Genomic DNA, 19974 nt, shown 5'->3' with positions numbered 1-19974 from the left:
GCCAAAATGACTGCGGTAGATAATGATGCGTCTTCATCCGTTGAGAGGGAACATAGGGCAAGAAGGTTGGCTTACCTGCGGGAGCTGCCGAGATCAAATTAACTAGGCCGTCGCCAAACAAGGCTTCACCTTCATAGGGAAGAGACTCCCTTTCTTCTTGGAGTCAGCATCAGCATTCCCTTGGTGAATCCACAATGCCCTCCTATCCGAGACTGCCATGAAATTGGCCCGTGAACTCAAGAGTCCTATATCCCTTGCAGTCGTAAGTATGCTGCAGTGTCAACAGGCCAACTAAACCCTCCCCCCTCCTTTTACCCCATCACTTTGTCCAGTCCCTGTTGTCCATACTGTATTGCCATTATTATGCATGTTGCTGTGCTGGCCCTTTTCTGAATGTCCCTGCCACCGCCACCGAAGAGCTGGATAGCCCAGTATGAAAACCACCTGCCGGCCTCACTGACGGTCCGAGTCAAAGGCTCCATTTTTTTTTTAAAGATCCCTCTGCCAAGTTAAGGGGGGCTTAAGGGGGCCCCAGAGATATCAGTGTACTGGGGCCCAAGATTTCTGTTGCTGGCCCTGACCCTCAGGGGCGTATCTACCCCTTGGCCAGGATGTCACTTGCCAGGAGCACCATCCAGGTTTCAGTTGTGGGATTAGAGTTCATACAGTAATTAAATGTTTTCATATTGAGAACTACATCTCCCAGCATATACAGTGTGCTGGGGATGCTAACAAGCTTTATTTAAAAGTTTAAAAAAACATTGCTTTTATAATTGCAATGGTTAAAAAGGGAGAGCTATAAATCAATTTATCAGTGAATGATCGCAGTTTGAGCCGTTACATTTTACTGAACCACCTATCCCTCCACACTCACTACCTGTCCTCAGGATACATTTACCATCCCGGCAGATGGTATACCGGCGGTCATTTGACCGATGTTGGAATCCTGACACCACTTGGGAGACTGGTGCCGGCACACAGACAGCCAACATCCCGAAGGTGAGTATTGGAGGGAGGGTTAGGAGTCGGACCAGGGGAGGTGGTGTAAGGGAAGGCACTAGGAGGGGGGGGGGTAGCCCTAGCTGCCACCCCCTGAGGGTTAGCCCTATCCGCCACCCCCCCAGAGGGTTAGTATTAGGATTGGGGATCATGTGACCTCTGGAATCCCGAGCGCCGGATGCCATACCCAACCCCCTTTACTTTTTCAGGCATTTCTATCTCTCCTCTCTCTATGGTGTTCCAATTGCCCACTTTCCCTTGTGCTTTACTCTCTCTCTCTCTCTCTCTCTCCTTTGTTTAGAGCATCAGTTTCTGTAGTCCACTTATACCCTTATTTTTTCCAGTGTTTCACTAACTCTCTGATGTAATGAGGATGTATGGTCTAGAGGGATCAGTAATGCATTGTACTGTATAGAGGCGTCAGGGATGTAGCGTAGGGAATAGAGGCGTCATGGATGTGGCGTAGGGAATAGAGGCATCATGGATGTGGCGTAGGAAATAGAGGCGTCAGGGATGTGGCGTAGGGAATAGAGGCGTCAGGGATGTGGCGTAGGGAATAGAGGCGTCAGGGATGTGGCGTAGGGAATAGAGGCGTCAGGGATGTGGCGTAGGGAATAGAGGCGTCAGGGATGTGGCGTAGGGAATAGAGGCATCAGGGATGTGGCGTAGGGAATAGAGGCGTCAGGGATGTGGCGTAGGGAATAGAGGTGTCAGGGATGTAGCGTAGGGAATATAGGCATCAGGGATGTACTAGCAGGTATATAGAGGTCAGTGTACTGTAAAGAGGTGTCAGTAATGCAGTGATGGTTATAGAAAGGTCAGTGATGTAGTGTAGGGTATAGAGGGGTCAGTTATGTAGTGTGGGGTAAAGAGGGGTCAGTAAAGATACTAAGCTGAAGTACTTAGAACACTTCTTGAATTAAGACACAACCTGCAAGAAAAAGTATGCAATATGGGTGAAAAGGCAAATGTCAGAGGTCTGATACAAGTGACCAGCTCCATACCTTGCACCACATAGCGTTATGTTAAACTGGGATATGTTCTTTTTTGGTGTGTGTGTGTGTGTGTGTGTGTGTGTGTGTGTGTGCCAAAGGCTGCCTGCCTTATTGCTCCTCCCCCATCCGGCTCCCAAGCACCTCTGCTGCCCAGTGATCCAGGAGCCTGCTGCTAGGAAGAAGTGGCCGAGCTTCAGCAAGCGAGTCTGGAAACTGGCGGAGGAAGTCATGATAACCAGATAATGGGGAGTGGAGAGCCAGTTCCAAGGTAATACTTTATACAGCTGGTTGAGATCCTGGTCGGTGGATATGGATTCCAAGAAAACCCTGGAGGTGCTTCCTATCAAGGGAGACACTCTCTTTGGAGAAGACCTCAATAAGATTGTAGCTGATCTGGCTACTGCTAAAACAACTTGCCTACCTAGTATGACTCCTACCACGTAGAAGGCTAAAAGTACTTTTCCTTGGCCCTTTCATCCTCCAGGTAAAGCGTACCCATGGTCAGGCATACCCAAAGCAAGCTCATGCTTCCAGACCTGCCAAGCCCAGACTGAAGCAAGCCTGGGCTGCCCGTCAGCCTGCTTCCAAAACGGACAAGCCTGCCGCATGACGGGGCGGGCCTCCCTCTGGGGGATCCCAGGGTGGGGGGCCCGACTTCTAAGTTTGGCATAGAAAGGTATAATTCTAAGATAGAGAATTCTATTTGGAGCTCACCTTGTACTTTGTGAAGAAATAATCAGCATTGTGGCTGAGCAGATACATGTAGTGTGTGGCTGCAAACTGCATGGATCTGCTGCGTTGCAATGCTGATACTTTTTTTTTCAAAGTACCAATAGCTTCATATAATGTTCACAATTTTTATGCAGGATCAAATAGCTCAATGGGTAGGGTGTTTGATTAGAATTCAACAGGTTATAGGTTTGAATCCTTGGTATTGTAGTTTGAGATGTTGGCATCCTATCACCTGGGATATCATACTAAATAAATGGAGTTGATCAATTTTTTTTTTTTTTATTAAACTAGGGACAATTTCCAGATACTTTTATTTATAACTGAGATTGCCCCCTGGAACTTCACATCAGTTGACAACTATGCATGAGTGGGCAGTGCTTGCCCTGGATCTGCCCACCCATTTGTGTGCCATCATAAAAGAAAGCATAACTGACAGTTATCCTGGGCGTACACTACACAATTATCTGTCAGGCTATCTATCCAGTCTGGATGGATGGAATAAAAATCTGGTAATGTATAGGAGCAAATGTCAATTAACCATTTGCTCCCAAACACTAGAAAAGTGGTCAAAAATGGTCATTACACAAATTGGTTAAACCCAAAATTTAACCAATTTGTTTAGGGGACCATTTTTGTCCATTTTCTAGTGTTTGAGAGTAAATCGTTGATGGTCATTTGCTCACATAGATAACCGGATTTCTATTCCAATCAGCCAGTGTTGGAGAGATGGTCTGCCAGATTACATAATGCATACCAGAGCCATAACTAGACTTTTTAGTGCCCTGTGACAGAGAATTATATGCCCCCCCCCCCACACTATTTTTGCAATATGGACAAAAGGCGCATGCCTCGTGGGGAAGGGGCATAACAAGATTGGTCTCAGAGAAAGCACATGAGATATGAAGATATATCTAGTATACTTGACACTCAATGGTTTGTGGTATTGCCGGGGGGCCCTCCTTAAATGCATATACAGTCACACATGGCTTGCTTGTGCAAATGGCATATCAGCAGTCAGCACTAACTGGTGACATGCCATTTGTACAAGTAAGTCATGTGTGACTAATATATAAACACACTTTATTAAATAACACCTCAAACTACCATACCCAGGATTCAAACCTATAACCTGTTGAATTCTAATCAAACACCCTACCCATTGAGCTACTTGATCCTGCATAAAAATTGTGAACATTATATGAAGCTATTGGTACTTTGCAAAAAAAAATTATTAGCATTGCAACTCAGCAGATCAATGCAGTGTGCAGCCACACACTCCATATATCTGCTCAGCCACAATGCTGATTATTTCTTCACAAAGTACAAGGTGAGCTCCAAATAGAATTCTCTAGCTTAGATTATACCTTTCTATGCAAGGGTAAATAGCTCAATTGTTTGACTGCAATGCCACAGGAAATGGTTTGGATCCAAGACAGTGTGACTGAATAATAAAGAAACCTTAAGATGAGTTCATGAATGTTGTATAAGTATTAGTGAGAGAAGGGGTCAGGAGCATGCTAGGCTGCAAAAAATAAGGTAGGCTGCAAGTGAAAGTAATGATCTCCTATATATTTTCCCAGATCTGTCACTCTGTGTGGCTAACTCTGGGGGAAGTCACAGCAATGGGCGGAGACGGCATCTGCAGGACGATACACCAGTGCCAGCAGCAGACCGTAACAAAGTGACAGATTTGGGAGAATATATAGGAGGTAGGGAGGTGGCCATGGTACATGGCTGACCAAGGGACACTAGCTCATGTACCCCTTTACCACTGAGGCTAGCCACCAAGGATGGACCTGTCACCAGTGCACATGCAATAACCTCTTCTGCTGCCCTCTTTGCAACTCAGATTGCCCAGTGCTCCCCTTCGCTAACAGTCCACAAAGTTTCCCCATCTCACGATCTGCCTCCTCACCGCCACTTTCATCTCTACAGCACACGCGCATATCATACAAGATCCCATCATGCGTACGTAGGTCTGAAATGCCAGAGGGAGGTTGGGGGGAGATTGACATGCGCCAGCAACACCACACAGCTCACTGTGACCACAGTGGAGAGGCGCTGCAACAGGACAATACACCAACCTCGGAGCAAGGAACTGCGTCGGTCAGGAGGAGAACTATTTCAATAGCATAAAAAGGTTAGTGCGTCCCACCCTATGGACACCAGACTCATCAATTCACTGTTGCCAGAGTCTCATACAATGACTCTGAACCTCTAAGCACACTATTTGACTGTCCACACCCTGCTGTGCCTATTACCCATCTCCTCCACCACCCTCAACACTGACCCACACATCATTCACCCACAAAGATACAATAAAGGTAGTTTGGATAAATTAGCTAAATGAAATGGATTTAACCAATTTATCTAAATGACCATTTTTGGATGTTTTCCAGTGTTTGTGAGCAAATGGTCAATTGTCATTTGCTGCCACATATTAGCATAATTTTGTTTCAACTAGAAAAAAAAAATGGACAGATAATCTAAGTGTGGATCCAGTTTAAAGGTCCGTATTCACGGACCGATTTTGGGGAGAGATGTGTGCTGAGCGAACTGCTCAGCACACATCTCTCCCCCCGCTCAGCACAGCGTGATGTGTGCTGAGCGTACGGGGGGTGGGGGGGCGCTCATTTCACCCCCTGTGTAGGGCATTCTGTGTGTATCCAGCTTAACAGGTGTGAGCATCATACAACTACTGACTTGCGAGTAACTATACAGCAGCTCCATACCTTGTGACTTGAAGAAACACCAGTTAACCCCGGGAATGCTGCAGTCAAAGCAACAATTCCTCTTCTTACATTCCGCTGCACTTATTGTGGGGTAGCCGCAATCCCTTCTGCTGTACGGTTCCACATTACATTGTTTCTTGTCACTTCCTGTTGATGCAGTAAGGAAACATCCAGGAATTACAGCAGCTTAGTTTTTTTTTTTTTTTAACTGGTGCAATTTAGCTAGATCACAGGGCAATTTAGCTCCTTTGGTCCTTTTTTAGGACCAGTTAATCAGACAGTTGAGCAAACTGAAAAACAGCTAACAGGAAATTTCCACTTAAATGGTATTTTCTAATCTTATCTGACCATGACTAAGAATAAAGGATACACAAGATAAACTCTTATAGCTATTGACCTTATCCATGTTTAAGCTCCATCAAATCTGTAATCAATAGCACTACATGCTCCCACTCTACCACTGTACTGTATACTCTACCTGTGTTTTTAAGGTAAAAACACCATTTAACCCCAGTGACACTTGAATTAAAGCAGCAGCCTCTATAATAGCATTCTTTAGCATTAATCCCAGGAAATCTGCAATCTTCACGCTCTTTGATAGCCACGCTACATTGCTGTTTACTTGGATGGAGCAGAGAGCACAACATCAGGACATAGGAAATATTACAATGCATGATAAGAAAGGTGTGAGTTCTACAGCAAGGCTCTAACCCTTTGCCAGTGCCAAATACATAGGGCTTAACTCAGATCTGATCACAGCAGCAAATTTATTAGCTAAAACCATGTACACTGCAGGGGGGGGTGTATAATATGTGCAGAGAGAGTTAGATTTTGGTGCGGTGTGTTCAAACTGAAATCTACATTGCAGTGTAAAAACAAAACAGCCAGTATTTACCCTGCACACAAACAATATAACCCACCTAAATCTCTCTGCAAATGTTATATCTGCCCCCCCCCCCCCCCCCCCCATCCCTGCAGTGCACATGGTTTTGCCCACTAGCTAACAAATTTGCTGCATCTGGGAATTACAGCATCTTAATATTTCTTTTTACAGAGGGTTCAGCAAATTAAATTATTTAGTGAAATACTGTAATCATAACAGTTACAGGGATATTGTAGGTAGATTTATTGTCAGTGGATAAATGTAAAAATTAAACCCTTAGGCATAGTTCCCAAATGCTGCCATTGCAATCCAGATTTTAAGGATATCATGCTTGAGCACGGGTGACTTAATTAGAACTTCGGTCAATGTGAATTAACCATTGGACTCAACCATGGTTATCCTTAAAACCCAGGGGTCTATTTAAGATCGATCTTAATCGATGTTGGGCTTCCAGGTTGAAAAAAAAACACACATTTACTAACATTTTAAAATTTATATAAAAAATCATCTGTTCGTAAATGCAGTGCACATGGTTTTGCCCAACTGCTAACAAAAATCCTGCTGCGATCAACTCAGAATTACCCCCCATGGCCCTCATTCCGAGTTGTTCGCTCGCAAGCTGCTTTTAGCAGCATTGCACACGCTAAGCCGCCGCCTACTGGGAGTGAATCTTAGCATCTTAAAATTGCGAACGAAAGATTTGCACTATTGCGATAAGACATCTCTGTGCAGTTTCTGAGTAGCTCGAGACTTACTCTGCCAGTGCGATCAGTTCAGTGCTTGTCGTTCCTGGTTTGACGTCACAAACACACCCAGCGTTCGCCCAGACACTCCTCCGTTTCTCCAGCCATTACCGCGTTTTTCCCAGAAACGGTAGCATTTTTTCCCACACGCCCCTAAAACGGTCTGTTTCCGCCCAGAAACACCCACTTCCTGTCAATCACATTACGATCACCAGAACGATGAAAAAACCGTGAGTAATATTCCTAACTGCATAGCAAATTTACTTGGCGCAGTCGCAGTGCGAACATTGCGCATGCGCATTAAGCGGAAAATCGCTGCGATGCGAAGAAAATTACCGAGCGAACAACTCGGAATGACCACCTATGTGCACTGCAGGGAAGGCAGATTTAACATGTGCAGAGAGAGTTAGATTTGGGTGTGGTGTGTTCAATCTGCAATCTAATTTGCAGTGTAAAAATAAAGCAGTCAGTATTTACCCTGCACAGAAACAAAATAACTCACCCAAATCTAACTCTTTCTGCACATGTTATATCTGCCTCCCCTGCAGTACACATGGTTTTGCCCAACTGCTAACAAAATTCCTGCTGCGATCAACTTGGAATTACCCCCATCGAATTACCCCCATTTTCACACTGCTCGTGTATATAAGACATAGGGCCTAATTCAGTTTGGATCGTAATACGCGTTCCAACCGCAAAAACTATGAAGAGGATTGGGGCATATACGCAGGGTCCATCCTGTGCGTGTGCCTACATTTTCTCCGGGTGCCCCGCAGAAAATGCGAATGCCTCTGCCTGTCAATCAGTAGAGGGCGTACCTTCGCAGGTATATCGCGATCATGAGCCATGTCTCCCATTTTTGTCATTATAGGTGCTCTGTGAGCTGCTGGCCATGCCCCAGCCCCTCTGTCTCCCGTGAATAGACATTGAGGCTTATTCAGACCAGATCGCTTCAATTTATTTTCACCCAACGGGCAATCAGGTCTGCACTGCACAAGCGTATGCGCCACAATGCGTAAGTGCGACGGTCCGGAGATCACAAGAAGATTGACAAGAAGAGGGTGTTTGTGTGGGTTGCAACTGAATGTTTCTAGGGAGTGTCCGGAAAAACACTGGAGGGACCCGGCGTTTTGTGGGAGGATTTGTGACGTCACCTCAATGGCTGAGTAAGTGCTGAGCTGTGCAGCTCTTGTGCACATGTGATCACACACCTGCACAGCAAATTTTCCCTTCCGCTGTAGGCGGCAACTACCTGATTACAGGGATGCAAAAAACACACCCTAGCGATCAGGTCTGAATTACCCACAATGTGCATATTTGCAGAGCAACAAGCTACAGGGAGCCTTCCACCCCCCCCCCTTCCCCATGACTATGGGACACTGCGGCCCCCACAGGGGGGGGGGGTTGTTAGCTGGACATTCCCAAAAAAAGTGACTGTCCTGCAAAAATTGGTATAGTTGGGAGGTATGTTCAAATACATTTATTGTTTTGCATGCGGGGTAAATACTGGCTTCTTTGACATTTAGCCACAAATGCTGCACAGCTGAATTACAGTATTACACTGCAATTAACAGTTATGCTAGGACATTCCCCCTCCCAAATCTACCTCTCTCTGCATGTTACATCTGTCCCACAGTGGCGTGCGGTGAGGTCAGTGGCTAGTGAGGCACTACAGCCATAATTTCCGCCGAATCCTGCCGATGACCCTTAGCCAATGCCCGCTACTGCCTCTGAGCCGATACCCGCTGCCACCGTCAATGGCTTACAAACTCTCCCACAATCAACTGACCCAGCCCTCCACCACTAATTTCTATCTCAGTCCGATGCCGCCAATGCCCGCTGCCTGCCTGCTCATTGTTCTTGTTATATATTATACATTTTTAAAGAAAAAAAAATGAGTGTTTGGGACTGGGAAGGGTGAGGGAGGAGGACATGAATGCACTTTTGTTGTCCAGGGCTTCCATTAACTTAAAGGAGAAGGGTCTGAATGGGTTAAAAAAAATGCGTGAGGTCCCCCCTCCTTAGTATAACCAGCCTCGGGCTCTTTGAGCTGGTCCTGGTTATTTAAATACTGGGGGGAAAATTGGACAGGGGTTCCCCGTATTTAGACAACCAGCACCGGGCTCTTAGAACGGTCCAGGTTCCAAAAATACGTGGGACAAAAGATGTAGGGGTCCCCCATATTTTTAAAACCAGCACCGGGCTCCACTAGCCAGAGAGATAATGCCACAGACGGGGGACACTTTTATGTAGGTCCCTGCGGCCCTGGCATTACCCCTCCAACTAGTCACCCCTGGCCGGGGTTCCCTGGAGGAGTGGGGACCCCTTAAATCAAGAGGTTCCTCCCCTCGAGGCACCCAAGGGCCAGAGGTGAAGCCCGAGGCTGTCCCCAGCACCCCTGGGTGGTGGGTGCCGGGCTGATAGCCATGTGTGTAAAAAAAGAATATTGTTTTTGTTGTTGTGGAACTACAAGGCCCAGCAAGCCTCCCCCGCTTGCTGGTACTTGGAGAACCTCAAGTACCAGCAGGCGGGGAAATAACGGGCTTGCTGGTACCTGTAGTTCTACAACAACAAAAAATACCCAAATAAAAACACAAACACACACACCGTGACAGTAAAATTATTGAGACAGGCTGTAGCATGTGGGTGCATGTAACCCTATAAAAGTGATGGATTGGGTGACTATTACAATACCCACTGTTGCTGTCTGAAAAATTATGGATTTATAGATTGCTCTGCCGAGACATGTTTTTTTCTAAAATGCACCACAGGTATGGATGGATAGTATACTTGACGACACAGAGGTAGGTAGAGCAGTGGCCTACTGTACCGTACTGCTATATATTATATTATTTATTATTATTATTATTATCCTTTATTTATATGGCGCCACAAGGGTTCCGCAGTGCCCAATTACAGAGTACATAAACAAATAATCAAACAGGAAAACAGCAATTTACAGTTGACAACAATATAGGACAAGTACAGGGTAAATAAACATAGCTACATCAGCAGATGACACTGGAATAAGTATCAGGTGGCAGAAGACTGCTGGATTTGGTGCAGGTGAAGATTATTAAAGTAAGAAAAGAGTAAGCACATGAGGGAAGAGGGCCCTGCTCGTGAGAGCTTACATTCTAAAAGGGAGGGGTAGACAGACAGGGGTGAGACAGATGGGGTACATAGAGAGCGTGGAACAGAGGTTTAGGATGAGATTTGGCTGGGTTTGGTGAAGAAGTGGGTCTTGAGAGCCCGTTTGAAGTTTTGTAGAGAGGTGGAGAGTCTGAGGGGGAGAGATAGGGAATTCCAGAGAAGTGGTGCAGCACGTGAAAAATCTTGGAGGTAGGAGTGGGAGGAAGTAATCCGTAGGCAGGAGTCGGTGTGCATTAGCAGAGCGAAGAGGGCGGGTGGGAGTGTAAAGCGAGATAAGATCAGAGATGTAGATGGGAGAGGAGTGGGTGAGGGCTTTGTAAGCAAGTGTGAGAAGCTTGAAATGGATTCTGAAAGGGAAGGGGAGCCAGTGAAGAACTAGTAAGAGAGGAGAGGTGGACGTAGTGCGTTTGGTGAGGAAAATGAGCCGGGAAGCAGCATTGAGGATAGATTGGAGTGGAGAGAGGTATTTGTCAGGAATGCCAGTCAGGAAGAGATTACAGCAGTCCAGTCTGGAGATGACCAGTGAGTGGATAAGAGTCTTAGTAGCATCCTGGGTCAGAAAGGGTCTGATCCTGGAAATATTTTTTAGATGAAAACGGCAGGTTTGTGAGAGGTGCTGAATGTGTGGTTTGAAGGAGAGGGAGGAGTCAAGGATTACTCCAAGACAGCGCACTTGGGGGGTAGAGGAGATAGTAGTGCCATCAATAGATAATGAGATTGTAGGAGGTGAGGTTATGCGGGAGGGAGGTAGGATGATCAGCTCGGTCTTAGACATGTTAAGTTTAAGAAAGCGCTGGGACATCCAGGAAGAGATAGCAGAGAGACAGTTGGAGATACGAGTGAGGAGAGTAGGGGAGAGGTCTGGAGAGGAAAGATAGATTTGAGTGTCATCAGCATAGAGATGATATTGGAAACCAAAAGAACTAATGAGCTTACCTAGTGAGGACGTATAGAGAGAGAAGAGAAGAGGACCAAGGACAGAACCTTGGGGTACCCCTACAGTTAGTGGAAGTGAGGGGGAGGTGGAGTCATGAGAGGAGACAGAGAATGAACGGTCAGAAAGTTAGGACGACAACCAAGAGAGGGCTGTGTTACGCAGACCAATGGAGTGAAGGATTTGCAGTAGGAGAGGATGGTCCACAGTGTCAAAAGCAGCAGAGAGATCAAGTAGAATAAGTAGAGAGTAGTGTCCCTTAGATTTAGCAGCATGGAGGTCATTGCATACTTTTGTAAGGGCAGTTTCAGTGGAGTGGAGAGGACGGAAGCCAGACTGGAATGGGTCAAGCAGTGAGTGTGAGGAAAGAAAGGAAGTAAGGCGGTTGTAGACAATACGCTCAAGGAGTTTGGAGGCAAAAGGGAGGAGAGAGATGGGTCGGTAGTTGGAGAGAGTGTTTGGATCAAGGGTAGGTTTTTTAAGAATAGGAGAGATGAGAGCGTGCTTGAAGGCAGAGGGGACAGTGCCTGATGAGAGGGAGAGATTGAGAAGGTGGGAAAGATGGGAAAAAGCAGAAGAAGAGAGGTGGCAAAGGAGGCGGGAGGGGATTGGGTCAAGTGGGGAGGTGGTGAGGGGACAGGAACGAATGAGGGCCATGACTTCCTCTCCAGATGCATGGGAGAAAGATGACAGAGTTGGTGCGAGGGATGGGGAGGGTTGGTAAGGGTTGGGAGAAGGCTGGTTGCTGATAGTCTGGTGTGATGTGATGTCCTGACGTATGGAGTCAATTTTGGATGTGAAGTAAGTGGCAAAGTCAAGAGCAGAGAGTGAGGAAGGGAGACGAGGTGGAGGTGGGCAGAGGAGTGAGTTGAGAGTGGCAAAGAGGCGCCGGGGGTTGGAAGACTGGGAGGAGATGAGGTTCTTGAAGTATGACTGTTTAGCAAGAGAAAGGGCAGCACTGAAGGATGAGAGCATAAGTTTGAAATGGAGGAAGTCTGCCTTAGAGCGTGATTTCCTCCAGTGTCGCTCAGCCGTACGTGAGCATTTTTGCAGATATCTGGTGCATTTGGTGTGCCAGGGTTGAGGTGTTAATTTGTGAGGGTGAATAGTGGTTGGTGGAGCAACAGAGTCAAGAGCAGAAGTAAGGGAAGCATTGTATGTGGAAGTGGCTTGTTCAGGGCATGAGAGAGAGAGAATAGGAGAGAGAAGTGAGTCAAACAGGGAGGAAAGGAATGTGGTGTCAATAGCTTCAATGTTACGCTTAGTGATGGTAGCCTTAGGAGGTAGAGATGGGGAAGTCGAGAGAGATAGGTTGAAGGAGAGCAGGTGGTGGTCAGAGAGGGGAAATGGGGAGTTGGAAAAATCAGAAATATCACAGCGGTGAGTGAAGACCAGATCCAGTGAGCTCCCATTCACATGGGAGGGTGAGGAGGTCCACTGGGAGAGACCAAGTGAAGAGGTGAGGTTAAGGAGTTTAGAGGCAGGGGATTGTGTGGGGATGTCAATAGGGATGTTGAAATCGCCTAGGATAATGGTGGGAATGTCAGAAGAGAGGAAGTGAGGAAGCCAGGAAGCAAAGTTGTCGATTAATTTGGAAGCAGTGCCAGGGGGGCGGTAAATGACAGCTACTCTAAGATAAACTGGTTGGAAGAGGCATATGGCGTGGACCTCAAATGTAAAGAATATAAGGGATGGTTCTGGTGGTATGAGTTGGTAGGAGTAACTAGAAGGTAAAAGGACCCCAACACCACCCCCATGGCGACCCCCAGGTCGGGGTGTGTGTGTGAATGTAAGGCCCCCAGCAGAGAGAGCAGCAGCAGAAGTAGTGTCAGAGGGCGTAATCCAAGTTTCAGTAATGGCTAGTAGGTGTAGGGAGTTGGAAATGAAAAGGTCATGAGTGGGGACCAGTTTGTTATAAACAGATCTGGCATTCCAGAGGGCACAGGATAGGGGGTATGAGTTTGTGGGAGAGATGTGAATTAGATTTTCAGGGTTGCTGTAGCGATGAGGTGGGATTAACTTTGAGGGCAGGGATGATGAGAGAGTAGTGATGGTACGGGTGCCTGAGCTAGGAGGGGAAACTGCAGGAGGTGGGCAGGGAGGGAGGTCAGTGTGATGTGGATGGGGGTGTGGGGAGGTGACAGGGAAGGGAGAGAGGGAGCAGGGCTGAGTTGTGGGGTAGCAGGACCATGGGGCAGAGGTGAATGAAAGTGGGGTAACAGGAAAGGTGGGGGAAGGAAACAGAGGGATGGAGGGGAGACAGAGGAGGGGAGAGAGGAGGAGGTGGAGGAGACTAGGGGTGAAGGCTAAAGATACATTATTAGGTAGACACTTAGTGATGTGGGGAGTATAAGAAAACCTTGACATAGTGTTAAGTAGGTAAATAGGTTGAGGGAAAGTGGAAGTAGGAGAGGAGACTGTAAGGCAATCCGAGCAGAAGAATTGCAGAAATGCAGGTGAGAAAAGCTGTGTAGGCTCAAGGGGTGTAGATTTAGTATGAAATGAGTCAAAAGCGTAGATAAAGTGGGTGCAGAAAAGTATTTGGAGTGTAAGAAATGAAAGGATTGTGAGAGGTTTAAGAAGCAATGGTAATTATGTTAGATGTTTTAAGTGTTTGCAGGTAAAATTGCATTGGTGCAGCTGTGCTTAAAAAACAAAATTACAATAATACAGATACAGGCATTTGTAGGTGAAATGGATGGTTTATGAAATGTCCAAGTAAGGTAGTTCTGTGCTATGTAATCAGATGCAACAATCAGGAGGTGAGTGATCTGAGGAGTAAGTGACTCACATTTGTTATTAGTTCTTCAGTTTTCTTTGTTTTGTTAGATTGGTGTGCTTCTGTTTTCCTTCTTTTTCACTTCGATTGAACGCTGATTGAACACTGCTGTTATGTGTCAATTTTATCACGGTTTGATAAAAATGCACGCTTAGATCAATAAATGCACAGCCAAATGGCTTTGCACAGCCTACACCATTGGACTTAAGTAGAAGACTATTACAAGTGAAACCAATAATTGAAATCTGTAACCACACCCCACCCCCTCAAATGCCAGGCAATAAATTACCTTAAAAACAACAACCAGGCATTCCACAAAGACTAAACTGGGTCTATATCATTCAAAACTTTAAAAAAGTACTTCAAAATCACATACTATGCAATAATGTTTCAATTTGCATTACCCAGCAGAATTAGCTTTGCATATATAGATATAGTGCAGCAGAATATATTGGTGGTTGTAGTCAATTGTAATTACCTGTAGGTGACAAGAAGAGAAGAAACGTCAATTCACAATCGATATCAGCTGAAGATAAATTAATGCTGATTGAACACTGCTGTTATGTGTCAATTTTATCACGCTTTGATAAAAATGCATGCTTAGATCAATAAATGCACAGCCAAACGGCTTTGCACAGCCTACACCATTGGACTTAAGTAGAAGACTATTACAAGTGAAACCAATAATTGAAATCTGTAACCACACCCCACCCCCTCAAATGCCAGGCAATAAATTACCTTAAAAACAACAACCAGGCATTCCACAAAGATTAAACTGGGTCTATATCATTCAAAACTTTAAAAAAGTACTTCAAAATCACATACTATGCAATAATGTTTCAATTTGCATTACCCAGCAGAATTAGCTTTGCATATATAGATATAGTGCAGCAGAATATATTGGTGGTTGTAGTCAATTGTAATTACTCAGCAGAATTAGCTTTGCATATATAGATATAGTGCAGCAGAATATATTGGTGGTTGTAGTCAATTGTAATTACCCAGCAGAATTAGCTTTGCAAATATAGATATAGTGCAGCAGAATATATTGGTGGTTTTAGTCAGTTGTAATTACCCAGCAGAATTAGCTTTGCATATATATAGTGCAGCAGAATATATTGGTGGTTGTAGTCAAATTAAGCAGACGGGAGAAGTCAGGATAGTGCGCAAGGGCATAGAAGGGAGCGGCTCAAGAAAAGAGAAGTGGAAACAGACAGCAAACTAGGCTGGAGAGAGACCTGAGACAAAGAGATCTGAATTATACGAGAGCCGACCAGGGGAAAAACAAATTATGCAGTCAAGTTTCCCACATTTGGAAAAATCACAGGAGCAGCACACCCAGAGTGCAATGAGTGAGCCTTGCCCTGGGAGAAGCACCTTCATGATCATAGTATATCACCTGGCAGGTAAGTAGGAGTTGGGCTAGAGCTGGGGAGGGTCGCTGCTCGGGCACCCCCCTGTCAAGTGAAGGAGATCCAACTGAGGCAGCACAAGGAATCTCTCGAAAGAAGAACAAGGCTAGAGGAAGATCTGAGACAAATAAATCTGACTTTTACCAGAGCTGACCAGAGGAAAGAACAAACACAGTCCCCCACTACCACAAATAATGCAGTCGAGTTTCCCACATTTGGGGAAATCATACGGGTCAGCATACCCAGAATACAATGAATGAACCTCACCCTGGGAGAACAATCTTCATGACCATGGTATCTCCTATGCAAAATAAGTATGATTTGGGATAGGGCTTGGGAGGGCCGCTGCTCAGGCACATCTCTGTCAAGTAAAGGAGATTCAACTGAGGCAGCACAAGGGAACTCTCATCTGGGGACAACAACTGCAGGGAGAACACATATTTTCAGATGAACATGGGAGGGCAGAAGGCTACCTAATACTGAAGCACCCCCAAACAACAAACCAAATGCAACAACTAGTGCAAGCATTCCTGGGGGAAGGCCTGCAGCAGATGGATTTGCATATGGTGATGTCATCCAAGCAGTGGGTCAAAGTTGGCTTCAACCCTCGTCTGCATATGAAAAGAGAAAAGGGGCGTGCAGGGCATGGCAGCATTTTTCGGCGCTTGGATGACCCCTAGTTCGCATTAAACACCTCCACCCTCCTTCGGTGTGGGGCTCATGTTGGCTATGCCCCAGCCCAGAAGCATTCAAGCTGATTTCTTGCAGCAGCTGGGCACTGTAACAGCTCCAGAGCTGCTCTGTAAGGCAAATAAAAGGGTGTGGGACCTGCAGCACTACCTGTAGTTCGCATTGTGCGTTGGAAGGCACAAAGTAAGCAGACGGGAGAAGTCAGGATAGTGCGCAAGGGCATAGAAGGGAGCAGCTCAAGAAAAGAGAAGTGGAAACAGACAGCAAACTAGGCTGGAGAGAGACCTGAGACAAAGAGATCTGAATTATACGAGAGCCGACCAGGGGAAACACAAATTATGCAGTCAAGTTTCCCACATTTGGGGAAATCGCAGGAGCAGCACACCCAGAGTGCAATGGGTGAGCCTTGCCCTGGGAGAAGCACCTTCGTGATTATAGTATCTCACCTGGCAGGTTAGTAGGAGTTGGGCTAGAGCTGGGGAGGGTCGCTGCTCGGGCACCCCCCTGTCAAGTGAAGGAGATCCAACTGAGGCAGCACAAGGGAACTCTCGAAATAAGAACAAGGCTAGAGGAAGATCTGAGACAAAGAAATCTGACTTTTACCAGAGCTGACATCACATCACACCAGACTATCAGTAACCAGCCTTCTCCCATCCCTTACCAACCCTCCCCATCCCTCGCACCAACTCTGTCATCTTTCTCCCATGCATCTGGAGAGGAAGTCATGGCCCTCATTCGTTCCTGTCCCCTCACCACCTCCCCACTTGACCCTATCCCCTCCCGCCTCCTCTGCCACATCTCTTCTTCTGCTTGTTCCCATCTTTCCCACCTTCTCAATCTCTCCCTCTCATCAGGCACTGTCCCCTCTGCCTTCAACCACGCTCTCATCTCTCCTATTCTTAAAAAACCTACCCTTGATCCAAACACTCTCTCCAACTACCGACCCATCTCTCTTCTCCCTTTTGCCTCCAAACTCCTTGAGCGTATTGTCTACAACCGCCTTACTTCCTTTCTTTCCTCACACTCACTGCTTGACCCATTCCAGTCTGGCTTCCGTCCTCTCCACTCCACTGAAACTGCCCTTACAAAAGTATGCAATGACCTCCATGCTGCTAAATCTAAGGGACACTACTCTCTACTTATTCTACTTGATCTCTCTGCTGCTTTTGACACTGTGGACCATCCTCTCCTACTGCAAATCCTTCACTCCATTGGTCTGCGTAACACTGCCCTCTCTTGGTTGTCGTCCTACCTTTCTGACCGTTCATTCTCTGTCTCCTCTCATGACTCCACCTCCCCCTCACTTCCACTAACTGTAGGGGTACCCCAAGGTTCTGTCCTTGGTCCTCTTCTCTCTCTATACGTCCTCACTAGGTAAGCTCATTAGTTCTTTTGGTTTCCAATATCATCTCTATGCTGATGACACTCAAATCTATCTTTCCTCTCCAGACCTCTCCCCTACTCTCCTCACTCGTATCTCCAACTGTCTCTCTGCTATCTCTTCCTGGATGTCCCAGCGCTTTCTTAAACTTAACATGTCTAAGATCGAGCTGATCATCTTCCCTCCCTCCCGCATAACCTCACCTCCTACAATCTCATTATCTATTGATGGCACTACTATCTCCTCTACCCCCCAAGTGCGCTGTCTTGGAGTAATCCTTGACTCCTCCCTCTCCTTCAAACCACACATTCAGCACCTCTTACAAACCTGCCGTTTTCATCTAAAAAATATTTCCAGGATCAGACCCTTTCTGACCCAGGATGCTACTAAGACTCTTATCCACTCACTGGTCATCTCCAGACTGGACTACTGTAATCTCCTCCTGACTGGCATTCCTGACAAATACCTCTCTCCACTCCAATATATCGTCAATGCTGCTGCCCGGCTCATTTTCCTCACCAAATGCACTACGTCCACCTCTCCTCTCTTACTAGTCCTTCCCTGGCTCCCCTTCCCTTTCAGAATCCATTTCAAGCTTCTCACACTTGCTTACAAAGCCCCTAACCACTCCTCTCCCATCTACATCTCTGATCTTATCTCGCTTTACACTCCCACCCGTCCTCTTCGCTCTGCTAATGCACGCCGACTCTCCTGCCTACGGATTACTTCCTCCCACTCCTACCTCCAAGATTTTTCACGTGCTGCACCACTTCTCTGGAATTCCCTACCTCTCCCCCTCAGACTCTCCACCTCTCTACAAAACTTCAAATGGGCTCTCAAGACCCACTTCTTCACCAAACCCAGCCAAATCTCATCCTAAACCTCTGTTCCACGCTCTCTATGTACCCCATCTGTCTCACCCCTGTCTGTCTACCCCTCCCCTTTAGAATGTAAGCTCTCACGAGCAGGGCCCTCTTCCCTCATGTGCTTACTCTTTTCTTACTTTAATAATCTTCAGCTGCACCAAATCCAGCAGTCTTCTGCCACCTGATACTTATTCCAGTGTCATCTGCTGATGTAGCTATGTTTATTTACCCTGTACTTGTCCTATATTGTCATCAACTGTAAGTTGCTGTTTTCCTGTTTGATTATTTGTTTATGTACTCTGTAATTGGGTGCTGCGGAACCCTTGTGGCGCCATATAAATAAAGGATAATAATAATAATAAATAATATAATATATAGCAGTACGGTACAGTAGGCCACTGCTCTACCTACCTCTGTGTCATCAAGTATACTATCCATCCATACCTGTGGTGCATTTTAGAAAAAAAACATATCTCGGCAGAGCAATCTATAAATCCATCATTTTTCAGACAGCAACAGTGGGTATTGTAATAGTCACCCAATCCATCACTTTTATAGGGTTACATGCATCCACATGCTACAGCCTGTCTCAATAATTTTACTGTCACGGTGTGTGTGTTTGTGTTTTTATTTGGGTATTTTTTTGTTGTTGTAGAACTACAGGTACCAGCGAGTCCGTTATTTCCCCGCCTGCTGGTACTTGAGGTTCTCCAAGTACCAGCAAGTGGGGGAGGCTTGCTGGGCCTTGTACTTCCACAACAAAAAAACAATGTTCTTTTTTTACACTTATGGCTATCAGCCCGGCACCCACCACCCAGGGGTGCTGGGGACAGCCTCGGGCTTCACCCCTGGCCCTTGGGTGCCTCGAGGGGAGGAACCTCTTGATTTAAGGGGTCCCCACTCCTCCAGGGAACCCCGGCCAGGGGTGACTAGTTGGAGGGGTAATGCCAGGGCCGCAGGGACCTACATAAAAGTGTCCCCCGTCTGTGGCATTATCTCTCTGGCTAGTGGAGCCCGGTGCTGGTTTTAAAAATATGGGGGACCCCTACATCTTTTGTCCCACGTATTTTTGGAACCAGGACCCGTCTAAGAGCCCGGTGCTGGTTGTCTAAATACGGGGAACCTCTGTCCATTTTTCCCCCCAGTATTTAAATAACCAGGACCGGCTCAAAGAGGCTGGTTATACTAAGGAGGGGGGACCTCACACATTTTTTTTTAACCCATTCAGACCCTTCTCCTTTAAGTTAATGGAAGCCCTGGACAACAAAAGTGCATTCATGTCCTCCTCCCTCACCCTTCCCAGTCCCAAACACTCATTTTTTTTTTCTTTAAAAATTTATAATATATCACAAGAACAATGAGCAGGGCATTGGCGGCATCGGACTGAGATAGAAATTAGTGGTGGAGGGCTGGGTCAGTTGATTGTGGGAGAGTTTGTAAGCCATTGGCGGTGGCAGTGGGTATCGGCTCAGAGGCAGTAGCGGGCATTGGCTAAGGGTCATCGGCAGAATTCAGCGGACATTATGGCTGTAGTGCCTCACTAGCCACTGACCTCACCGCACGCCACTGTGGGACAGATGTAACATGCAGAGAGAGGTAGATTTTGGGAGAAGGAATGTCCTAGCATAACTGTTAATTGCAGTGTAATACTGTAATTCAACTGTGCAGCATTTGT

At 46.3% G+C, this 19974-nt stretch overlaps 3 non-coding genes across 3 annotated transcripts; all 3 read right to left on the bottom strand.

Moving 5' to 3' along the window:
• Positions 1-15201: 15201 nt before the first annotated feature.
• Positions 15202-15364, bottom strand: LOC134899622 (U1 spliceosomal RNA). Its single transcript, XR_010173275.1, has one exon. It is a non-coding gene; the product is annotated as a U1 spliceosomal RNA (small nuclear RNA).
• A 152-nt stretch (positions 15365-15516) lies between these two features.
• Positions 15517-15680, bottom strand: LOC134899021 (U1 spliceosomal RNA). The gene has a single exon (XR_010172707.1). It is a non-coding gene; the product is annotated as a U1 spliceosomal RNA (small nuclear RNA).
• A 670-nt stretch (positions 15681-16350) lies between these two features.
• LOC134899401 (U1 spliceosomal RNA) lies at positions 16351-16513 on the bottom strand. The gene has a single exon (XR_010173077.1). It is a non-coding gene; the product is annotated as a U1 spliceosomal RNA (small nuclear RNA).
• Between the last annotated feature and the right edge of the window lie 3461 nt (positions 16514-19974).

The sequence above is a fragment of the Pseudophryne corroboree genome, chromosome 3 (genome assembly GCF_028390025.1).
Source record: "Pseudophryne corroboree isolate aPseCor3 chromosome 3, aPseCor3.hap2, whole genome shotgun sequence".
Classification (NCBI taxonomy): domain Eukaryota; kingdom Metazoa; phylum Chordata; class Amphibia; order Anura; family Myobatrachidae; genus Pseudophryne; species Pseudophryne corroboree.
This window is presented reverse-complemented; position numbering and strand designations above follow the sequence as displayed.